We start from the raw sequence: 23,854 nt of genomic DNA, 5'->3' as shown, positions 1-23,854 counted from the left end.
GGGACAACTGACATATGCAAACCTCTCTGCGTGTTTCTTCCAGAGCATGACTGCTCATTCACTACTACCTTCCAAATCTCATACTGGGCTTTTTTTCCCCCAACTCTAAGGCAAATCACACAAGGAAGGGGATTCTGAAAACTGTAGTTCCAGTTCATCCAAAGAAACACCATACAAAGAGGAATTGGGTCAAGAAGTGATGAAAGTTGGCCAAGAGGCCAATGCATGATTAAAGTTGACACAATGCAAAGATTCTGAGCAAAAGTGCTTATTCAGATCCCAAGCTGTTTTTAACTCCTCAGGACTTTAAGTGTGGTCTCCTGTGTCAGCACTAGAATTGTCCCACCTACAACAAACTGGTTGCATAACATGAAGGTGGAGTCAGCTCATAAATGTAAGTCTGATACCCCAACACAATGACCACAGATGCAACAATTAATAACACAGTTACAGACGTCAGTGTGACACAACAGCTATCAACAATCAATTTAAGATTTAATCTTTTATCAGATTCAGATTTATGAGGTACAGACTGCTTATCTGTTCAAATATTTATTAATGCTTACTTTATGCTACATGGAAGAAAAGTGAAACATCCTACTCGTCTCTGCATGAACCAAACACATGCCCTCCTACCCATTCTTGTTTACAACACCTCAGCTCCCCTTCCCAAGCATACCAGATCCCCCACAAGGTTGACAATAAATAAAACCTGCTGATAAGGGAAAAAGAAAGAGACCCTGAGCCTCAAGATAAAGTCACAAGCCCTCAGGTTTCATAGCCCTAGTCCAGAAGGATCGGTCATAACTCCTTAAATTAAGATGCTATAGTTAAAAATAGCAGAACATCCAGGAAACTAGTTTAAATCAAAAGGGGGATTTAAAATGAGGATACTTGCCTATCTCACAAGACACAAGGGCAAGGAATGCAGCCAACACTCAGAAAGGCTGAAATCAAGAAGTAGGAAGCCAGGAACACTCCACTCCATCTCATTCCTGCTTCTCTCTGTGCATTTGCTCCTTCTCCCTACAAAGATTTCTCTGTTCCTCAAAGCACGAGATGGAATACTGCTGCCCCTCCTGAGTTTGAAGTGATAGTTTGAAGCAAATGGAGACTGACTTTCTTTCAGTCCTAATACCAAATAGGGAGAGAATCCGATTAGTTAAACTTGGGTTCAGTATTCTCTCCTTGAACCAATTAGCCTTGGTGGTGATGGGAGAACAGGAGAACTTCATTACAAACCTGCGCCAGGACCCCATCTCAGTGGGTAAGGGAGCACCCAGTGTCAACACTCAGACTTTTACTTATAGAGGATTCAAGGTTAATCTAGTCAAGCGTATGGAGATAAATGGCTTCCTAGGGAGACTCCAGAAATCAAGCCTACTCTTCAGCTTCCTACAGTGACAAGAACAGCAGGAGCCAATGCAAGTTAGAGGCCTAAAAATAAGAACATTGGGGAAACTGTAATAAAGTCAGGATTACTGAAACAAAATATGTCCAGAAGTGTAGTACACATTGTTGATTCCCTTCCAAAATCATTTCCCCTCTTCTTTACTGTTATAGCTCTGGTCTTGTTCAGGTATCTATGCTCCTGCACTTGGTCATGTTTGTGTGTGGATGCCAGTTACTTCCTAAGCTCCTAAAGGTGAATCCTGATTAATTTAAGCCAATCAAGGTAGTACCATTCCCTTTATCTCTCATGTAGACTTGGGCAGGTGATATAGTCTCACCAATGAGAATGGGTGTTCTGGGAAAGGTTTCTTTTTTCTTAGAAAAGATACTGATGAAGAGATTACCTTTTCCTCCTTTATACCTTCTGAGTATCTGGATATTGGATACACCTGGAATTGCTGTAGCCATCTTATGAACATAAGGAGAGCTGATCTGAGGGAAAAAAGAGGCATTGGGGGGAAGCTAGAAAATGGAAAGACTAGGTTCAATGATAATTCATTTGTTAGTGAATTAACTATCCTTGGAGCCATCCTGCATTTAGACTAATTATATGAGAAAAATTTTATTTTTTATTTTTTAAACCACTTTGAGTTGATTTTCATTTACTTGCTGCTGCAGGCAACCCAACCAAAAGAGGGGATATAGTGGGAATGAAAGCTAAAAAGACAAGCAGATAAGATTCCACACACAAAAACAAGAGTCAGAATGAAGTCAGACTTTTCAGCAACAACCCTGAAAAGCTAGATGATGAAATTATGAAGGGAAAGATTTTCCAAGATAGAATTTTCAGACCCGCCAACTTATCATTTAAGTATGAAAGTAGAATGGGGCTATTTTAGTACACAAAATATATCTCAAATATATACCTGCACTGAATTCCTTTATAGGAAACTATAAAGAACATGCTTCTCCAAAATGAGGGAATAAACCAAAAAGAGAAAGACATGGGATCCAGTACACAAGAACCTCCCTTCTGAGAGGAAGACAGTAGACAAGACCAGACCTCTATCATGAGGGGAAGACAGGTACAGTAAGTAAATAAGACTTTCCTCATGGGAAGTGAAGAAAGGTCCCGGGGGCGCCTGGGTGGCTCAGTCGTTAAGCGTCTGCCTTCGGCTCAGGTCATGATCCCAGGGTCCTGGGATCGAGCCCCGCATCGGGCTCCCTGCTCGGCGGGAAGCCTGCTTCTCCCTCTCCCACTCCCCCTGCTTGTGTTCCCTCTCTCGCTGTGTCTCTCTCTCTGTCAAATAAATAAATAAAATCTTTAAAAAAAAAAAAAAAAGAAAGGTCCCAGAAAGATAATCATGGGCAAACATTGAGGGCACTTCTATAAGGGGCACAAGCACCTTTGTCACCTGGCAGGATGTGTGGACAGGACAGGTGTGAATGTGGGTGTGTGTGAAAGAAGAGTATAATTTTCAGTAGTAGAAAGTCCATAGATACCTAAATTTTTTTATTAAGTTTTCTATTTTAACTCCAGTATAGTTAACATATAGTGTTATATTCATTCCAGGTATATAATACAGTGATTCAACAATTCTATACTTTACACAGTGCTCATCATGATAAAGTATAATCTTAATCCCCTTCACCTATATCTCTCTTTTTTCTTTCACTCATTTGTTTTGTTTCTTAAATTCCACATATGAATGAAATCATGGTATTTATCTTTCTCTGACTGACTTACTTCACTTAGCATTATACTCTCTAGCTCCATCCATGTTGTTGCAAATGGCAAGATTTCATTATTTTTTATGGCTCAATAATATTCCATTGTGTATATATATATATATATATATATATATATATATATACCACCTCTTCTTCATCATTCATCTATCAATGGACCCAAGCTGCTTCCCTAATTTGGCTATTGTAAATAATGCTACTATAAACATAGGGGTGCATGTATCCTTTTGAATTAATGTTTTTGTATTTTGGGGGTAAATACCCAGTAGTACAATTACTGGATCACATGGTATTTCTATTTTTAATTTTTTAAGGAACCTCCATACTGTTTTCCATGTGGCTGCACCAGTTTGCATTCTCACCAACAGTGCACGAGGGTTCATTTTCTCCACATCCTTGCCAACACTTGTTGTTTCTTGTGTTTTTGATTTTAGCCATTCTGACAGGTGTGAGGTGATATCTCATTGTAGTTTTGATTTGCATTTTCCTGATGGTGAGTGATAATGAACATCTTTTCATGTATCTGTGCACCATCTGTATGTCTTCTTTGGAAAAATATCTGTTCATGTGTTCTACCCATTTTTTAATTGGATTATTTGTTTTTTGGGTGTTGAGTAGTGTAAGTTATTTATATACTTTGGATACTAACCCTTTATTGCGTATATCATTTGCAAATATCTTCTGTGCAGAAACTTTTTTAAAAAGATTTTATTTATTGGGGCGCCTGGGTGGCTCAGATGGTTAAGCGTCTGCCTTCGGCTCAGGTCATGATCCCAGGATCCTGGGATCGAGTCCCGCATCAGGCTCCCTGCTAGGCGGGGAGCCTGCTTCTCCCTCTGCCTCTGCCTCTCTCTCTCTCTGACTCTCATGAATAAATAAATAAATAAATAAACATTTAGGAAAAAAAAAAAAAGATTTTATTTATTTATTTGAGAGAACACGAGTAGGGGAAGGGGCAGAGGGAGAGAATATCCAAGCAGGTTCCTGCTGAGCACAGAGCCCGATGCGAGGCTTGACTTCATGACCCATGAGATCAGGACCTGATCCAAGAGTTGGACACTTAACCGACTGAGCCACCCAGGCACCCCAGAAACTTTTTATTTTGATCTAGTCCCAATAGTTTATTTTTGCTTTTATTTCTCTTGCCTCAGGAGACATATCTAGAAAACTCTTGCAATGGCCAGTGTCAGAGACATTACTGCCTGGGCTCTCTTTGAGGATTTTTATGGTCTTTAACCCATTTTAAGTTTATTTTTGTGTCTGGTGTAAGAAAGTGGTCCAGTTTCATTCTTTTGCATGCTGCTGTCCAGTTTTCCCAATACCGTTTGCTGAAGAGACTATCTTTTTCCCATTGCGTGTTCTTTCCTGCTTTGTTGAAGATTAATTGGCCATATAATTGTGGGTTTATTTCTGGGTTTTCTATTCTGTTCTATTAATCCATGTGTCTATTTTGGTGCCAGGACCATGTAATGTTTTGATTACTACAGCTTCATAATATAACTTGAAGTCTGGAATTGTGATACCTCCAATTTTGTTTTTCTTTTTCAAGATTGCTTTGGCTATTCAGGGTCTTCTGTGGTTCCATACAAATTTTAGGACCATTTGTTCCAGTTCTGTAAAAAATGCTGTTGGTATTTTGATAGGGATTGCATTAAATCTGTAGATTGCTTTGAGTAGGATAGACATTTTAACAGTATTTGTTCTTCCAATCCATGAGCATGAAATGTCTATTTCTTTGTATTGTCTTCAATTTCTTTCATCAGTGTTTTATAGTTTTCAGAGTACAGGTCTTTCACCTCTTTGGTTAAATTTATTCCTAGGTATTTTATTATCTTTGGTGCAATTGTAAATGGGATTGTTTTCTTCATTTCTCTTTCTGCTGCTTCATTATTGGTATATAGAAATGCAACAGAGGGGCGCCTGGGTGGCTCAGTTGGTTAAGCATCTGCCTTCGGCTCAGGTCATGATCCCAGGGTCCTGGGATTGAGTCCTGCATCGGGCTTCTTGCTCAGCAGGGAGCCTGCTTCTCCCTCTCTCTCTTCTGCTCCGCCTGCTTGTGCTCTCTCTCACTCTCTCTGTCAAATAAATAAATAAATTTTTTTAAAAAATGCAACAGATTTCTGTACATTGATTTGTATCCTACAGCTTTACTGAATTCATTTATCAGTTCTAGCATTGTTTTGGTGGAGTCTTTAGGATTTTCTATATATAGTATCATGTCATGTGCGAATAGTGAAAGTTTTACTTCTTCCTTACCAATCTGGATACCTTTTATTTCTTTTTGTTGCCTGATTGCTGTGACTAGAACTTCCAGTACTATGCTGAATGGAAGTGGTGAGCATAGACATCCTTGTCTTTTTCCTGACCCTAGGGAGAAATCTTTCAGTTTTTTCCCATGGAGCATGATGTTAGCTGTGGTTTTTCACATAAGGCCTTTATTGTGTTGAGATATGTTCCCTCTAAACCTACTTTGTTGAGGGTTTTTATCATGAATGGATGTTGTACTTTGTCAAATACTTTTTCTGCATCTATCTGAAATGGTCATATGGTTTTTATCCTTTCTCTTATTGATGTAATGTAGCACATTGATTGATTTGCGAATACCGAAGCACTCTTGCATCCCAGAAATAAATTCCACTTGATCGTGGCAAATGATTTTTTTAATGTATTGTTGGATTCAGTTTATTAGTATTTTGTTGAGGACTTTTGCATCTATGTTCATCAGAGATATTGTCTTGTAGTTCTCTTTTTTGTGGTATCTTTATCTGCTTTTGGTATCAGTGTAATGCTGCCTCATAGAATGAACTTGGAAGTTTTTCTTCCTTTCTATTTTTGGAATAGTTTGAGAAGAATAGATATTAACTGTTTTTTAAATGTCTGGTAGAATTCGTGTTGAAGCTGTCTGGTCCTGGACCTCTGTTTGTTTGAAATTTTTTTAACTGAGTAGCAACATAAACATTTTATTTAGAGATATGGAGGAAGATATGAAAATAATCAACAAGAGTGAAAGTTGTAGCCTCCACGGAAAAGGAAATGGGATAAGCAGGAGACTGCCTGTGATAAAAGATTATCACAATCTTTAACACTCTTTCTTTTGCTGTGGACATTTTAAACTGATTTAAAACATTTTAATGACAGGATATAAAAAGAAACAATCATTGCAAAAGGAAAAGGAAGGTAGGCTTAGGTAAAAAACTTAGGTATAAATGTGAAATATGAGAGTGCCTGGGTGGCTCAATTGGTTAAGTGTCCGACTCTTGGTTCCAGCTCAGGTCATGATCTCAGGGTTGTGAGATTGAGCTCAGCATTGGGCTCCCCGCTCAGCAGGGAGTCTGCTTGAGATTTTTTTCCCCTCCCTCTCCTTCCTCCTCTGCTCCCCCACAACTTGCATTCTCTCTCTCTCAAATAAATAAATAAAATATTTTTTAAAAAGAAATGTGAAAAATGGTCCCAAAGGACAGGGAGTGAGTGGCCTCTATTGGTTGTAGCTGTTTGCGTGGCAGGAGGTCCTTGAATGCCATCTAAGGAGGGCAAAATTTATCATGGAATAAATAGGATTTGAGGAGTTTCAGTGTGGACATGATGCAATCAGATTAATCCTTGGGAAAATGGAAATCACTACATGGCAGGATGGAGAATGATTTGGAAACATAATAACTAGGGGCAGAAAGACCAGTTAGAAAGTTTTGCACAGGGGCGCCTGGCTGGCTCAGTCGGTTAAGCGTCTGCGTTTGGCTCAGGTCATGATCCCAGGACCCTGGGATCAAGCCCCGCATAGGGCTCCCTGCTCCGAGGGAAGCCTGCTTCTCCCTCTCCTGCTCCCCCCTGCTTGTGTTCCCTCTCTCGCTGTCTCTCTGTCAAATAAATAAAATCTTAAAAAAAAAAAAAAAGTTTTGCACAAAATAACCAAGTCAGAAGGGAAGTCTGGAACCAGAGTGGAGGTGAAGAGAAGCAGAACAACTGTGGGGAAACTGAGGAGAAAGGCTTGGTGACTTATTGGATGTAAGCACTATTGAGGGAGGGAGGAAACAGAGAAGACTCTGTTTTGAATAGTAGTGAGATCCCAGGGGCAGCCCATTTTCATAGGAATTTCCCGAACTCATTAGTTCTGTGGAATAAAGTCAAATTGGAATAATTCCTTTTATCCCACCCCATCTGACACCCTGCTCTTGGGACTATCCAACACACAGGTCAGATCTTTTACCACAAATTTTATATTAATAGGCTTAATTAACATGAAAGCATTACATATTAATTTCATAGCTGGTATATGGGACTGAAAAGCCCCTGGAACTCCACCAAGTTCCTGGCCTCCTGAGCTTAGATGAAGATTTTGGAAAGTTTTCAGAGTCTTTTTGTTTTTGTTTATTTCTGTGACTTATTTTCACTGCTGCAACATGCCTTCCTGGTGTTCTCATTAAGAATACTGAGTGTTCACAACACGCCAGGCATTTGACTTATTTTTTCCCTTTCTATCCTTATACTGTCCTATTTACAAATGAAGAGCTGAGGCTTGGAAATGTTAAAGGACCTGTTATCAATACATCATTTAACTGATAAATCCAAAGCTAGGATCCACCTCACTCTTGGTGTGGATCCAAAGCTTGGTCCCCGAACCACTATAGGACCCTGTGCTCCCACTGTGAGCAGCTCCACTCTGCCTTCCTGGAATGAACATTTCCCAATAGTCAATGCCTGCCTTTATCCTTATGCAAGCTGCTTCGCCTGCTCTCAAAATGGTATTTGGAGACCAATATCTGGGGACTGGTTTTGCTCATTGCTGTAGGAGATGCCACTACTCCCAAGTTTTTTCAGGAGGCATATCTAATCAATACATGTGTGTACATATGTGTTATGCATGGATGGACATGTATATGTGAATACACATATGTAAATGCATGTACATGCATTTATATCTACATTTGTATATTGATCTCTATATAACAAAAACTACGAGTTTATACCAATACCTCCAATCCTAATCCACCACAAATTTCATTCCAGTTTTCTTCCCTTCTACACTTTTAATCCCTTCTCCAATAGTGAGAAACCTGGCCCTTATTATCCTTAGTATTTGATCAGTATTCCTGAATATAATCCATCTCCCATCACCCATCCTCTCCCCCATGCAGATACCCTGCTCATCTCACTTGTATTCCAATGCTCTATTCCAGGCTATTCCTCCCTCAGTGTGAAAGCCCCCTCACACCATTTGGGCTCTCAAGTGCACTGAGCTGCCCCATGGCATGAATGCCTTTCATTGCACATTCAGGTTCTGACTCCCCACACTAGGCTGCTCCCGTGTGTAGATGCCTTCCTTTCTTGGGTTCCAGCACCCAGTTCTGAACCACTGCCATACATGGATGTCCTCCTAGCTTCTGTGGGTCTGACCCTTCACATCCGGCTACCCCTGAGTGGATATCCTTCTCACCTTATTCAGGCTCTGATGTCCTATGCTTATGAGTCTTTTTTTTTTTTTTTAATATTCTTAGGACTCACCTAAAGTACTTGTGAGATCTTATGTGTAAAAGAAACAGAGATAAGCTTTTGTATAAACCATCAGGTTTAAAAGCAGCAAGGGTGGTAAATAAACAAATAAAAATTAAAAATAAGTTGTGCACTTGAAGTCAACTATATTCAAATAAAAAAAATTACAAAAAAAAAGCAGCGTGGCATGTTAAAAATCAAGTGGCAAAAAGAAAAAATGGATAAATTGGACTTCAAAAATTTTAAATTTGTGCTTCAAAGGACACTGTGGAAAGAAAGTGGAAAGACAACCCACAGAATGGGAAAAAACATTTGCATAAATATATATGAACAGACCTTCTTCCAGTGAAGATATACAAATGGCCAACAATTACATGAAAAGATGTTCAGCATCATTATTCATTAGGGAAATACAAATCAAAACCATGAGATACCACCTAACATCTACTAGGATGGCTGTAATTTTTAAAAATACAGATAATAAAAAGATCAGGCTAGGATGTGGTGAAATTGGAACTTTCCTACACTCTTGTTGTGAATGTAAAGTGATACAGCCACTTAGGAAAACAACCTGGCAGTTCCTCAAAAAGTTAAACAGTGTTACCATTTGACCCAGCAATTCCACCCTTAAAAATATACCCAAGGGAAATGAAAATATATTTCCACCCAAAAACAATACCCCAAGCTGGAAACAACCCAAACATGCATCAACTAATGAATGGGATAAACTAAAGGTGGTATATCTATACAGTGGAATATTATTCAACCATAAAAAAGGAATGAAGTACTAATACATGCAACATAGATGAACCTTGAAAATGTTATGCTGGGGCGCCTGGGTGGCTCAGATGGTTAAGCGTCTGCCTTCGGCTCAGGTCATGATCCCAGGGTCCTGGATCGAGTCCCGCATCGGGCTCCCTGCTAGGTGGGGAGCCTGCTTCTCCCTCTGCCTCTGCCTCTCTCTCTCTCTGACTCTCATGAATAAATAAATAAAACATAAAAAAAAAAAGAAAATGTTATGCTAAGTGAAAGATGCCAGTCACAAAAGATCACATATTATATTATTCCATTTATGTTGAATGTCCAGAATAGGAAAATCTACAGAGACAAAAAGTAGGTAGTGGTTGCCTAAGGCTGGTGAGGATGGGGGAATTAAGGGGAAAGGGAATGATAGTGAAAGGATACAGAGTTTCTCCTGGGGATGGTGAAGTGTTGTAAAATTGATGGTGATGATGGTCATACAACTCTGTGCATTACAAAAAGCTATTGAATTGTGCATTGTAAATGAGGGATTTATATGGTATGAACTATATCTGAATAAAAAAAAGCTCTCTGTAGGATGAGGAGGTGAGGAAAGGGCTTTACCAATTTCTAAGTTACTCTTCCTACACAACCCTGTCTCTCATATACCCAGTTATCCTTGAATTCAAGTCAGGGTCCTCCCCAAGGGCTAATTACCAGGTCTTTGGCTCCTGCAACATTTTCATATATGTTTTCTTGTCAAAATGAACAATAAAGACAAAGGAAAGGGAAAAGATACAATAAATATTCTTTTTCTCTCCCACACACCTCCTCCTCTCCTTTTTTATTATAGAGCCCTGCATTTCCTTGGGAAACTACCCCCACCCCACTTCTAGTATTCATAGTTTGGGTGCACCTGACCCCATCCCAGAATGATCACATGACATTGGCATCAGCTGATCAATATAAGTACCACCAGCTTGGCTACAGTGATTGGCTCAAGGATGAAAGAGGGAATCAAGTTAACCCAAACAGCATATATCCCAGAACTTTTGGGAGAGTTTGCAGCAAAAGACGCTCTTTCCATCTTGGAACTGTGAAAATACACGCCTGAAACTCCTGGGAACAACACACCTAACCCATGATGAACAGAGCCAGGGGATGAAGTGGGGCACCTTCCTGAAACATACTTGAGCATCTGAATTCAGCCATGTTAGAAGTTAGATCTACTCATGGATTTTAAATCTATAAGAGCTAACAACTCCCCTTTTCCCCTTTTTGTTTTATTTTGTTTAGTCCTGTTTGAGTTGAGCTATCTGTAATGTGTGAAAGAAAGAATATGCCCAGATACAGACATACACCAAAGATCAACTATAATAGGAAGGAGGATATCCAAATGAAAAAACAGGGTATTGGTAGGTTGAGCTCTATATTTAGTACATAACAAGTTTCATGTTTTGTTTTGTTTTTTTTTAAAGATTTTATTTATTTATTTGACAGAGAGAGACACAGCGAGAGAGGGAACACAAGCAGGGGGAGTGGGAGAGGGAGAAGCAGGCTTCCCGCGGAGCAGAGAGTCCGATATGGGACTGGATCCCAGGACCCCGGGACCATGACCTGAGCCGAAGGCAGTTGCTTAACAACTGAGCCACCCAGGCGCCCAAGTTTCATGTTTTTTTGACCATCTACTTTATGGAGCTAGGAAAACTAAGGCTCATGGTCACACTTAGTCAATGACAGATCCATGACTTAAACTCAGGACTTCTGAGTTTATAACACTGTGCCACAAAACTACCACACATAGCTATGTAATATAAAGCAATGTATATGTATATACATTTATAATTTATACCCACTTCAGCTATCTCCTCCAAACTTTGAAATAGTAGTATAAGGCAGAGTCAGATAGGAGTCTGTCAATGGTAACCTCCTAAATATCTTGACCCTTACATCCCCACGGCCACTGTCTATGATTAGCTCTCACCTTCCAAGTTCCTTGCTCAAAAAAAATTCTACATTTACTTCTATTAAAATATATTTTTATCTTTCATATCTATGCTCTTAAATAATCTTTAGTTTCCCTTTGTACATAATGTTAGGAAGGGATCCAGTTTTATTGTCTCCACATGGCAATCTCATTTCTTATTTATTTCTGTATCAACAACATCCAGCATTTATTACTATTTCTTTGTGATATGCCCTAATATCTGATAAAGCAAGATCTACTTTTTATTCTACTTTTCCAAGGTTGACTTAACTATTTACGGACTTTTCTCTATGAGTTTTTCAAGTTCCTTAAAATTTTCAACCAAAATTTTGATTGAGTTTGCATTGAATTTATAGATTAATTTGGGAAAGTTAATATCTTTATAATAAGTTATCCAACCCAAATGCATGGAATGTCTTCTTACTCGTTCAGATCATCCTCTAGGTCCTTTATTACAGTTTGACGTTTTTCTCTATAAATGTATTGCTGCTAAGTTAAATGGTATCTTTTCTTAAATTATATTTTCTAGTTTATTGTTGCTGATGTAGAGGAATGAAACTAATTTGTGTATGCTGTGCTGGTATGAGAAACATTATTCAATTCTCTTATTAGTTCTGGTAAGTTCATGATTTGATTCTGTTATTCTTTATTGATGATTATATTATCTGGAAAAATATCACAGTTTTATCTTTTCTCTTATACCCCTTCAGCTTTTTTTTTTTCTTTCCTAATACCATTGGCCAAGACCACTAATGCTACACTAAAAATCACCAGTAATATTGGACACTGTTTTCTTTTTCCCGATCTCAAAGGAATACATTTTAGATTTTTCTGTTTGTTTTCAGATTTACTGTTGAGTTTATATTGCACATTAATTATACCTTAAAACTTGGGTAGAAATTGGAGTGCCTGGCTGGCTCATTTAGGAGAGCATGTGACTCTTGATCTCAGCGTCATGAATTCAAGCCCCACACTGGGTGTAAAGATTACTTAAATAAATAAACTTTTAAAAATAAATAAATAAACTTTAAAAAAAACTTGGGTAGAAATGATCTGTATAGCCATGTAGGACTTGAGGTTTTGTTGTTTTGTTTGATCCTTATTGATCTTTCCAAGTTGTCTCTTCTTGCATTATTTTTGCAGTTTTTTGTGTTTCCTGGGTTTTGTCCATTTCATTTAGGTTTTAAAATGTATTTACATGTACTTCTTCATAATATTATTTTATTAAGTTTTAATTTCTGTTGAGACTGTGGTTAATCCCCCCACTGTTTCATATTGTTATTTATTTGCATTTTCTCCCCCTCTCTCTCTCTTACTCTTGCTAGGGATTCATATCTCTTCTAATATTTCATTACTGTTTTCTATCTTTAAAAAAATATTACTGGGGCGCCTGGGTGGCTCGGTCACTTAAGCATCTGCCTTTGGCTCAGGTCCTGATGTCAGGGTCCTGGGATGGAGCCCCACGTCCGGCTCCCTGCTCAGTGGAGAGCCTGCTTCTCCCTCTCCCTCAGCCTGTCTCCCCCACTTGTGTGTGCTCTCTCTCTCTCTCTGAAACAAAAAAATAAAATCTTTTAAAAAAAGAAAAAAAAAGAAAAAATATTACTGCTTTTATTTCTTCATTTTTTTTTAAGATTTTATTTATTTAGGGGTGCCTAAGTGGCTCAGATGGTTAAGCATCAGCCTTCAGCTCAGGTCATGATGCCAGAGTCCTGGGATCGAGCCCTGCATCAGGCTGCCTGCTCAGCAGGGAGCCTGCTTCTCCCTTTCCTTCTCCTGCTCCCCCTGCTTGTGCTCTCTCGCTCTCTCTCTGTGTCAAGTAAATAAATAAAATCTTAATTATTTTATTTATTTACTTGACACAGAGAGAGAGCGAGAGAGCACAAGCAGGGGGAGTGATAGGCAGAGAGTGAGGGAGAACCAGACTCCTCACTGAGCAGGGAGCCCGATGCGGGGCTCGATCCCAGGATCCTGGAATCATGACCTGAGCCGAAGGCAGACGCTCAGCCAACTGAGCCACCCACGTGCCCCTTTATTTTCTTATTTATTTTTATTATTTGCTTCCTTCTTATTTCTTTGGATATTACTGTTTTCAAATAACATAATTAAATGCTCAGCTGCTTTGTTTTATTTTTTTTTAAGATTTTATTTATTTATTTGACAGAGAGAGACATAGCGAGAGAGAGAACACAAGCAGGGGGAGTTGGAGAGGGAGAAGCAGGCTTCCCACTGAGGAAGGAGCCCGATGCGGGGCTCGATCCCAGGACCCTGGGATCACTACCTGAGCCGAAGGCAGACGCCCAACGACTGAGCCACCCAGGCGCCCCTCAGCTGCTTTGTTTTAAAACTGTCTTGTTTCTTGGGGCACCTGGGTGGCACAGTCAGTTAAGCATCTGACTCTTGGTTTTGGCTTAGGTCATGATCTCAGGGTTGTGAGATCGAGCCTGGCATCGGGCTCCCCACTCATTGTGGAGTCTGCTTGAGATTCTCTCTCCTTCTCCCTCTGCCCCTCCCGGGTTCTCTCTCTCTATCAAATGAATTTAAAAAATCTTAAAAAATCCCCAAACTATCTTGTTTCTTAATAAATACATGTAAATTATCATTTTTTTCTCTCAAAACTGCTTTAACTGTGATCCAAAAGTGTTTACATGTAGCATTTTCATTGTCATTTATTTCTAAGTACCAATTTACTTTGTACTTCCTTTTAAACATAAAGGTTATTTAGTAATATATAACTTAATTTTCAAATATGTGAAATTGCATGTACACTTTTGTAATTAAATTTTAACTTCATTGCAATATGCTTAAACAAAACTCCACCCAGTGGGGAAGGGAATGGACAGTGGGGAAGGGAAATACCCTCAGTAGGATTGTCTACTGTACTGAATTGAATAGTGTCCTCCCCTCAAATACGTGTTCACCCATAACCTGTGAATGTGACCTTATTTGGAAATAGCATCTTTGCAGATAAAGCCTAGTTAAGATGAGGTCATAATGGACTAAGGTGGGCCCTAACCCAGGAACTGGTACCCAGTAACTGGAGGAAAATCTGGACATGAATACACAGGGAAAATGCCATATGACCACAGAGGCAGATTGGAGTGATACAGCTGTAAGTCAAGGAACACCAAGGATTGCCAGCAACCATCAGTAGCGAGGAAGAGGAGAGAAATAATCCCCCTGTAGGGCCTTCAGAGAGAGGATGGCCCTACTGACACTTAGATTTCAGATTTCTAGCCTCTGGAACTATGAGACAATAAACTTTTGTTGTTCTAAGCCACCTGATTTGTGGCTTAGAAATGAGGAAACATATATATCTGCCTTGTCTGAAGTGAGAAGACAGATGATGTACCTACACTAAGTCATGTGTGGTTGCTAACAATTTGGTTGGATAGGTAGGGAAGGAAAGAGATTGAAAGATTGGTGACAAGAAAGCACAGAGAAGTGGAATGTTGGTGGTCTTCTTGGAAAGGACACAGACTGCAAAGATATTTTTGTCTGGGGCGCCTGGGTGGCTCAGTCGGTTAAGCATCTGCCTTTGGCTCGGGTCATGGTCCCAGGGTCCTGGGATCGAGCCCCACATCGGGCTCCCTGCTCGGCGGGAAGCCTGCTTCTCCCTCTCCCACTCCCCCTGCTTGTGTTCCCTCTCTCGCTGTGTCTCTCTCTGTCAAATAAATAAGTAAAATCTTTATTTAAAAAAAAGATATTTTTGTCTATATGAATGACCACCAAAGGGTGTTCACTACAGAGGAGGCTCTTAATAATCAAGTGGACAAAATGGCATGCTCTGTGGATGTCAGACAACCTCTTTCCCCAGATACCCAGCACTTATTCAATGGGCCCATGAACAAAATGATTATGGCAGGGATGGAAGCTAGCCATAGACTCAACTACACGGACTTCTCATTACCAAGACTGACCCGGCTAATGCTATTGCTGAATGCCTTATCTACCAACAGCAGAGATCAGCACTGGGTCCCTGATAAGGCACCATTGCCCAGCCACCTGGTAGCAGGTTGATTACATTGGAACTCTTCCATTTTTGAGAGGGCAGAAAATCCTCCTCACTATAATAGACACATATTCTGGATATAGATTCCTTCTCTACCCATAATTCTGCCAGGACCTCCATCAGTAGACTCCCAGAATGCCTTATTCACCATTACAGTATTCCAACAGCATTGCTTCTGATCAAGAAACTCATTTCATACCAAGAGAAATGCAGCAGTGAACTTAAAAAGCCTATAGAATTGGGCGCCTGGGTGGCTCAGATGGTTAAGCGTCTGCCTTCGGCTCAGGTCATGATCCCAGGGTCCTGGGATCGAGTCCCGCATCGGGCTCCCTGCTCCTTGGGAGCCTGCTTCTCCCTCTGCCTCTCTCTCTCTCTCTGTCTCTCATGAATAAATAAATAAAATCTTTTAAAAAAAAAAAGCCTATAGAATTAACTGGTCTTACCACATACTCCATTATCTATAAGTAGCTACTTTAACTTAAAGGTGGAATTGCTTACTGAAAATTCAGTTATGGTGCCAGATGTGAGAAAACATCTTCAAAGACAGGGTTCCGACTTGCAAAGTGCACTATATACTTTGAATCAGAGGTCATTATATGGTGTTGTCTCCTCCACAGCCAGAATACGTGGATTCAGGAACCAAGGGATGTAACTGGGAGTGGCTCCTCTCACCATTATATCATAACCTACTCACAAATTTTTGCTTCCCATCCAGGCAACTCAGATTTGCTGCTTTAAAGGTCTTTGTTCCAAAGGGAGGAAAGCTTCCAGCAGGGGACACAACAACACATGCACTACATTGGAAGATGAGGCTGCCACCCGGCCATCTTAAGCTTCTTATGTCCCAAACCAATGGGCAGTAAAAGGCATCTCTCTACTGCTGGAGTGACTGATCCCAGTTACCAAGAGGGAACTTAGGTTGCTACTAACCCATGAGTACAAATAAGACTATATCTGGAACCCAGGGCATTTCCTGGGGCATATCTTAGTACTTCCATGCCCAATAGTAAGTGTTAATAGAAAACCATATTAAGGGCGCCTGGGTGGCTCAGTCGTTAAGCATCTGCCTTCGGCTCAGGTCATGGTCCCAGGTCCTGGGATCGAGTCCCACATCGGGCTCCCTGCTCAGCGGGAAGCCTGCTTCTCGCTCTCCCACTCCCCCTGCTTGTGTTCCTGCTCTCGCTCTCTCTCTCTCTGTCAAATAAATAAATAAAATCTTTAAAAAAAAAAAAAAAGAAAACCATATTAAAAAAGGGGCAGGGTAAACAGTATGGAGATTCCTCAGAAAGTTGAAAATAGAGCTACCCTACAACCCAGAAATGGCACTACTAGGTATTTACCCAAAGGATTCAAACAGTGATCCGAAGGGGCACCTGCACCCCAGTGTTTATAGCAGTAATGTCCACAATAGCCAAGCTATGGAAAGAGCCCAGATGTCCATCGACAGATGAATGGACAAAGAAGATGTGGTACACACGTGCACGCACACACACACACACAGGAATATTACACAGCCATCAAAAGGAATGAAATCTTGGCATTTGCAACAACATGGGTGGAACTAGAGGGTATTATGCCAAGCGAAATAAGTCAGTCAGAGAAAGACATGACCATATGATTCATATGATCTCACTCATATGTGGAATTTAAGAAATAAAACAGAAGACCATCGGGGAAGGGAGGGAAAAATAAAAAGACAAAATCAGACAAAATCAGGGAGGGAAACAGACCATAAGAGATTCTTCACTGGGGCGCCTGGATGGCTCAGTTGGTTGGGCGACTGCCTTCGGCTCAGGTCGTGATCCTGGAGTCCCGGGATCGAGTCCCGCATCGGGCTCCCTGCTCGACAGGGGGTCTGCTTCTCCCTCTGACCCTCCCCCCTCTCATGTGCTCTCTCTCAAATGGATAAATAAAATCTTAAAAAAAAAAAAAGAGATTCTTCACTATAGGAAACAAACTGAGGTTGCTGGGAGGGAGGGAGGGAGGGAGGGAGATGGAGTAACTGGGTGACAGGCATTAAGGAGGGCACATGATGTAATGTACACTGGGTATAATATGCAGCTGATGAATCACTGAACTCTACCTCTGAAACTGAAATTACACTGTATGTTAATTAATTGAATTTAAATAAAATAAAATTAAAACAAAAAGAGGCAGGCATATTGAGGACTGAGATGCTTCAAGAATGAAGATTTAGGTCACTCCACTAAGAAACTGACCAGCTGAGCTTCTAGTTCAGAGCAAAGGAAATACAGATAAGTGTTGGAAGAACAGGATCATAAATATCAACGATGGCCCCGTGATCAGTTACAAAAACAAGGACTGCAGTAGTTTTGTATATTTTCTCATTTGTTGTATATGTGCATTTATTTGTAAATATTAACCATTTTCTTTCTTCCATTATTATTTCATATACAAGCTTTTGGAGGTTAACTTTACAACTTAGTCTTTAGTCTTTTGGTAATAGAATATTTAGTAAAATTGTGACTGAATTTGAGAAACAATATAGCCAGTGTTAAAGTATACTTTTTTAAAAGATTTTTTAAAAAGATTTTTTATTTTTAAGTAATCTCTACACCCAAATGGGGCTCAAACTCATAACCCGAGATCCAGTTGCATGCTCCACTGACTGAGCCAGCCAGGGGCCCCTAAAGTATCATTTTTTAATTTTTAATTTTTTTAAATTGTAAAATATGCATAGCAACATTTACCATTTTAACCATTTTTAAGTGTACAGTTCAGTGGTATTAACTACATACATATTTCTGTGCAACCATCTTCTTTTTCCAGAACTTTTTCATCTTCTTGAGCTGATAATCTGTACCCATTAAATAATATCTCCCCATGTTCTCCCACCAGGCTTTGGCAACCACCATTCTACTTTCTATCTCTATGAATTTGACTAGTCTAAAACTGATTTATTCAAGATATATATTTTTTGAAAGTTCAGATCATGGGACGCCTGGGTGGCTCAGCCGGTTAAATGTCTGCCTTTGGCTCAGGTCATGATCTCAGGGGCCTGGGGTCGAGCCCCGCATCCAGCTCCCTTCTTGGTGGGGAGCCTGCTTCTCCCTCTCCCTCTGCCCCTCCTCCTGCTCATGCTCTCCCTCTCTGTGTCAAATAAATAAAATCTTAAAAAAAAAAAAAAAAAAAGGGCGCCTGGCTGGCTCAGTCCTTAAGCATCTGCCTTCGGCTCAGGTCATGATCCCAGGGTTCTGGGATCGAGCCCCGCATTGGGCTCCCTGCTCGGCGGGAAGCCTGCTTCTCCCTCTTCCACTCCCTCTGCTTATGTTCCCTCTCTCGCTATGTCTCTCTCTGTCAAATAAATAAATGAAATCTTTAAAAAAAAAAAAAGAAAGTTAAGATCATAACTCTCATACAAATATAAAATGAATATGTGTCAGAGGTTTTATTTACCTCATTAATTAATGAGGAAGCCAGTAGGATGTTACAACTAGATCAAAGGAGAATTCAAACAACCACCACACATATATAGGATACAAGGAATGCTGGAATGAATTTATAAAAAGATACAAAATGATCAAATCACCACAAAATAATCAATTGTATTCCACTAACACAATTAATTTCCATTTCCATGGGCTAAGTCATTTGCATTATTATTAGTTTTCTACCACCCACAAAATAGTGAAATACCCCCCAAAAAAAACCACAATGAAAGAAAAAGATAATTAGGAAGTGTGCTCAAGGCAGTATATTCAATAACTATATGCATAAAACATGGATGAATAATGACAAAATAACAATGAGTGGGGCAAAAAAATGGGAGAGGACTGTTATAGTTTATTGCTTGTCAGTTCCAAAGCCACCTGGAGCTGGCCCCGGTGAACTCCTCATTGGCCAGCTCGTACAGTGTTGGCCTTACAGCAGAGGGCACTGGAGGGACACTGCAAGTAGCAGAGAGGTAGGTGGCTTCCCTTCCTAGATCTTCCTGTTCCTGGGCTGTCTCCTATGAAGAGACCTAAATGGATCGCTTCCACTTGACCCTCCCTGGTCTGCAGGCTGCGCCCCAGCTCTGGGCTGTTGCAGCACTCCACTGAACTTGTCTGTCATCAAGTAGACTGCAGCCTTATCCTCTCCAAGGAGGTCTGAACCTTAGCTTCATGTTGGGGATGGGGTCTCTTCCCAGTGGGTGGGTGGATATTCTTCCTCAAGCATAGGGGTAGTAATGTTGCTTACGTTTGCTATTTTGTAGCAAACCTCTTTTACCTCTCTTAATAGTTAACCACCTTTTATTAGCTCATAATGTTACATTAAATATTCTCTGATAAATTATGGGTGTGGTCTCTGTTTTCCAGACTGATACAAACATAACCTTATTTATTTTCTTCCTATTCATTTCTTAAACTTATCACATCCTTATTATTACCCTAAGGAATATATATTAGCATGCTCTCCTGTCCCTTTCATATCCTCCCAAAGCATCCATCATATTAATATCTAGTATTTTAGTTCTGTGTTGTAATGGATATATTTTCTCTTTCTCTTTTCTTTGGTTCTAGTTACTTTTTCTTTTTTAAGGCTACAACAAACTTTACCTAAATATATGATACATTTACTTCTGATAAATCTTAAAACACATTAGGATTTTTTATTTTTCTTCTCATTTCTGTACTTCCTCAAAAAAATTTTTTTTTTTAAAGATTTTATTTATTTTACAGAGAGCACAAGTACGAAGGGCAGCAGGCGGAGGGAGAAGGAGAAGCAGGCTCTCCGCTGAGCAGGGAGCCGGATGCAGGGCTTGATCCCAGGACCCCGGGATCGTGACCTGAGCTGAAGGCAGATGCTTAACTGACTGAACCACCCAGGCGCCCCTCAAAAATGTTTTCAATCTGAGTCTTTTTGTGGCAAATTTTCTGAGAACTCGTATTCTTGAAGCTGAATATCACTTTTCCTATGCCTTTATATTTGAAAGACAATCTGGCTGAATACAATATTCTAGGCTCAAGTTATTTTTCAGTATAACATATAGTACTCCTTTGTCTTCCTGCAGCCAGTAGGCTGTTGAGAAGTCTAATATCAGTATGATTCCTATTCCTTTGCAGATTATATGTTTTTTCTTTCTAGAAAGTTTCAGACCTTTTCTTTATCTCTAGTACTCTTTCACTATAACGTGTGTAGGTCTGATTTTTCCTTATGTCTTCTCTGAACTTTCTGATCTGAAATCATTAATTCTTCCTTAGTTATGAGAAATTTATTACTTCTTATAATATATCCTGTTCTTATTTATTCTTTTAAATTTTGTCTTTTGAGACTCCTCTTACAAAGATGCTGACACTACTACTTCTATTCTCCATATCTCTTTGCTATGTTTTATTCATTATCATTTCCTGCTAGCTTTTCCATTTGTTTGATATGAGTTTTGTTTTTTGTTTTTTTTTTTTGCAGGAAATTTTTTTGTTAAAGATTTTATTTATTTATTTGACAGAGAGATAGAGAGAGAGCACAAGTAGGCAGAGAGGCAGGCAGAGGGAGAGGGAGAAGCAGACTCTCCACCAAGCAGGGAGCCCGACGTGGGGCTCGATCCCAGGACCCTGGGATCATGACCTGAGCCGAAGGCAGCCGCTTAACCGACTGAGCCACCCAGGTGCCCCTTGATATGAGTTTCTAAAGGAGAAACTCAGCAAACTACAGCCTATGGGCTAAATCCAGCTTGTCATCTGTTTTTGTAAATAAAGTTTTATTGGAATAGCTATGTTCATTTATGTATGATCTATGGCTGCTTTTGTGCTACAATGGAAGAGTTGCATAGTTGCAACAGACCATGTGACCCACAAGGTTTAAATATTTAAAATACTTGCCATCTGGCCCTACAGAAAAAGTTTGCCAATCCCTACTCTACACGATAGGAACAATTTTCTTCTTTCTATCCTGAGGGCTTAGAATGTACCTTTCCCAGGTTTGTTGAATGAATGAATAAATAAGCTTTGAAGGACAAATATTATATCAATAGGTAGAACTGAGAGAGATTTATTTCAAAAGATGAAAAGAGCATTCTAGCTAAAGGGAACAGAAATAGTATAAGCAAAGGGGTGCCTGGGTGAGTCAGTTGGTTAAGCATCCAACTCTTGATTTCCGCTCAGGTCTTGATGTCAGGGTTGTGAATTCAAGTCCCACACTGGGCTCTATTGCTGGGCATGGAGTCTACTTAAAAGAATAAATAAATTTGTTAAAAAGAAAAGAAACAGTATAAGCAAAGATGTAAAAGTGAAAAGGGTAGATTTCCAGTAAAGCGAAATATTTAACAAAAGTGAAGCTGGAGGGTGCCTGGGTGGCTCAGTTGGTTAAGCAACTGCCTTCGGCTCAGGTCATGATCCTGGAGTCCCGGGATCGAGTCCCGCATCGGGCTCCCTGCTCGGCAGGGAGTCTGCTTCTCCCTCTGACCCTCCCCCCTCTCATGCTCTCTCTCTCTCAAAAAAAAAAAAAAAAAAGTGAAGCTGGAAAGACGAACTCTTTTGGGAAGTCTGGGGTCTAGAATGGGGAGTTGGTGCTTAGTTCTCTTTGCAATTGCCAGATATGTCACATGACCGGAGATATGCTTTAGGAGGACTCATCTGGCAGCATTGTGGAGAACACACTAGAGAGAGAAGACAGAGGAGGAATGGAGAACAGTTCAGAGGCTGCTGGAAGAGTGAAATACAAAGAAGCTGACTCAGTATGGTTGATGTCAGCTCAGAGACACAATGCAGCTTGACAGACTCACTGTACTTGGTCTACATCCCAGCCCCACAGTAGCCTAACTGTGGGGTACTAAGCAAGTTGCTCAGTCTTTCTGGATTTCAGTCTCTTTGTCTGTAAAACATGGTGATTCAGTGAGGATCCAATTAGGAAAAGAACACTCATGCCAGGTAATTTAATAGAATTTAATAAGGGAAGACAGTCTTTTAGGCTGAAGAGCTGAAAGACCAAGCAGGGGATTAAGCAACTGCAGGAAGCAATGGCCACTTCCAAGGCTGGGACTAAGGAAAGACAGTGTTAGCAGAGCCCAGGAGGCAGAGCTGCTGATCGGGACCTGTGGGAGCTAGAGCTAGGGAGAAGGAGCAGCCACTGGCGCAGAGCCATGCCCAAAGCAGAGAGAGAGGAGAGCCACTCTGGAGTCTCCTCTCTCCCTGCCTTCCCGTCTCCTTCCAGTGACATCTATTGGCCAAACCTAGACAGAAGTCAGTTCCCAACAAAGAAACCTAGGAAAGGTGATTGCAACAATCAACCCCATGTGATTCACAGCAGAGTAGAGGAAGAGCAGGGACTGGATGTGAGGCAAACACACAACTCCGCAGCACACGTGGATGTATCACCAGAGGTTACTGTGACCAGCGCAGCTGAGACTACACACTGGGCCACCACATGGTATACAATCAGTAAATGGTCAAGGGTTTGGGTTTTTTCTTTTTTTTCTTTTTTTAAGATTTTATTTATTTATTTGAGAGAGACAATGAGATAGAGAGAGCATGAGAGGGGATAGGGTCAGAGGGAGAAGCAGACTCCCCGCCGAGGGGGGAGCCCAATGCGGGACTCGATCCCAGGACTCCAGGATCATGACCTGAGCCGAAGGCAGTCGCTTAACCAACTGAGCCACCCAGGCGCCCCGGGTTTGGGTTTTTTCTTACCCTTTCTTACATCTCTATCCTCATCTTTTACCAATTTCCTCCTATTTTGGACATATTGAACTATTTCTAATTTCTAAAATTCACCGTGAACTCCATCACTTTGGGACTTGTGCATGTTTAGCTCCCTTTGCCACACACCATTGTGCCCTTTCCTGATGACTTTCATTTCCCCCAACTCCCTCTTTCTTTTTGTTATTATCCTAGGTTCGGCCTCTGGCAGGATGTTGTCCCTGAGTCCATCAACACTTCTCCCATAGCACCAGGTAGACTGTATGACAATGAATTTATCTCTTTTAGTTTTCTACTGCTGTATAACAAATTACCACAAACCCAGCAGTCAAAAACAGCACACATTTTTTACCTCACAGTTTCTGTAACTAAGAAGGCCAGCATGCTTTACCTGCGCCCTCTGCACAGGATCCTACCAGGCTGGAATCAGGGTGTTGGCCAGATGTATCCTCCTCTGCAGGCTTGACCAAGGAAAGATCCGTTTCCAAGTTGCCTTGGCAGAATTCATTTCCTTGCAGTTGTATGACTAAGGTTCCTATTTTATTGCCAGCTGGTGGCCAAAGACCACTCTCAGTTCCCAAAGACACCTTCCGGTCCTTATTTTATGGCCCTCTGTACAACATGGTGATTTGCTCCTTGAAGGCCAGGAGGAGAGCTTCTGCTATAGCTTCAAATATCTGCTTTCCTCCTCCTTGGACCCCTAGATCCTCTTTTTAAAAAGAGCTCACCTGATTAGGTTGGGCTCACCTACATTCAAGGAGAGAAAAATTAAATAGCAAATACATACCAGGACTGGCAATCTTGGGGGCCATTTAGAATTCTGCCTTCCATACTCACCTTCTAGATGTGAAC

The sequence above is a fragment of the Neomonachus schauinslandi genome, chromosome 2, assembly GCF_002201575.2.
Source record: "Neomonachus schauinslandi chromosome 2, ASM220157v2, whole genome shotgun sequence".
In the NCBI taxonomy this organism is placed as follows: Eukaryota; Metazoa; Chordata; class Mammalia; order Carnivora; family Phocidae; genus Neomonachus; species Neomonachus schauinslandi.
This window is presented reverse-complemented; position numbering follows the sequence as displayed.